The sequence below is a fragment of the Austrofundulus limnaeus genome, unplaced genomic scaffold (assembly GCF_001266775.1).
Source record: "Austrofundulus limnaeus strain Quisiro unplaced genomic scaffold, Austrofundulus_limnaeus-1.0 Scaffold931, whole genome shotgun sequence".
In the NCBI taxonomy this organism is placed as follows: domain Eukaryota; kingdom Metazoa; phylum Chordata; class Actinopteri; order Cyprinodontiformes; family Rivulidae; genus Austrofundulus; species Austrofundulus limnaeus.
Window position 1 is genome coordinate 5,642 of NW_013953333.1, and position 1,104 is coordinate 6,745.

The following is a 1,104-nucleotide window of genomic DNA, read 5'->3' on the forward strand; positions in this document are numbered from 1 at the left end:
AATAAATACTTTATTTCTTTAATTTCAGCAGGAAGTAGAACACACCATATATCAGTTCTACTTTTTTCAAAGTTTTTCACAGACTACTTATAACAGATTGACAAACTCCAAGTCAAGTTTTTTTTCTTTTCAAAGAAAGATGGATTTGATGACATATGTAGAAAATGTATTGATTTTGCACAAACCTGGTTTCAAAATCAGAAAGATTTAAAAAAAGTCTGAACTTTGGAACGGTGGAAAAAAACCTGCCATGCTATTAATCAGTAAGCGATAACGGTAAGAATTAAACACTAAAAGAAAAAAAAGTGGTTTGTTCATTTTATAGAAAGAGGACTCACTAATATTAAACAACTATTTATATTAATTTTTTCAAGTATTTTTGTCATCTTCTACAACTGAAAGGTGGGTGATTTTTTTTTAATTGATCATGGCTGTGTGTCTGTTAGCAAAATATCTCATTAACCACAGGACAAATATAATGAAACTCTAAAAATGTAATTATTAGATGTATTAGATCTACAATTTAGGCTCCACTCAATTCAAGACAGATGCCAAAACATGGTTTTAATAAACACAAAGAGAATTATGCCTCAGTTAATTTCACACATACTGACCTAAAATTTGGCGTGTTAACTGAGACTGATCTTCAACAGAGCCCTAACACACTGTGCAAGAGCTTTCTAGAAAATTTACCATTGACTATTTGGTCAATTTTCTGTTAGCAAAATATCTCATTAACCAAAGGATGGATTTTAATGACGCTTTCAGGACATAACTTTTGTTTACACCTCACAACTGGTTAGCTTTTGGAATCCACCCAGTTCAAGATGGTGAGCACAGCCAGCTCAACTAAGAAAACACAACAATTGTCATAAACTCAGTTGATTTTGCTGATATTCACCTAAAACTTTGTGTAGTTGTAGTTAAGAGTCATCTGAAATACAATGGGCCTCATGCAAGAACCGTTGGTACGCACAGATTTGTTCTTAAGTTGTGCATACGAGTGATTTAGGAGAACTTGTGACATTCACCAATGTTTTCATATTCTAAGTGTAGAGGTAACCCTGGTGAAAAAAACTTTTCTATTGTTTTTTTTTCTTTGTC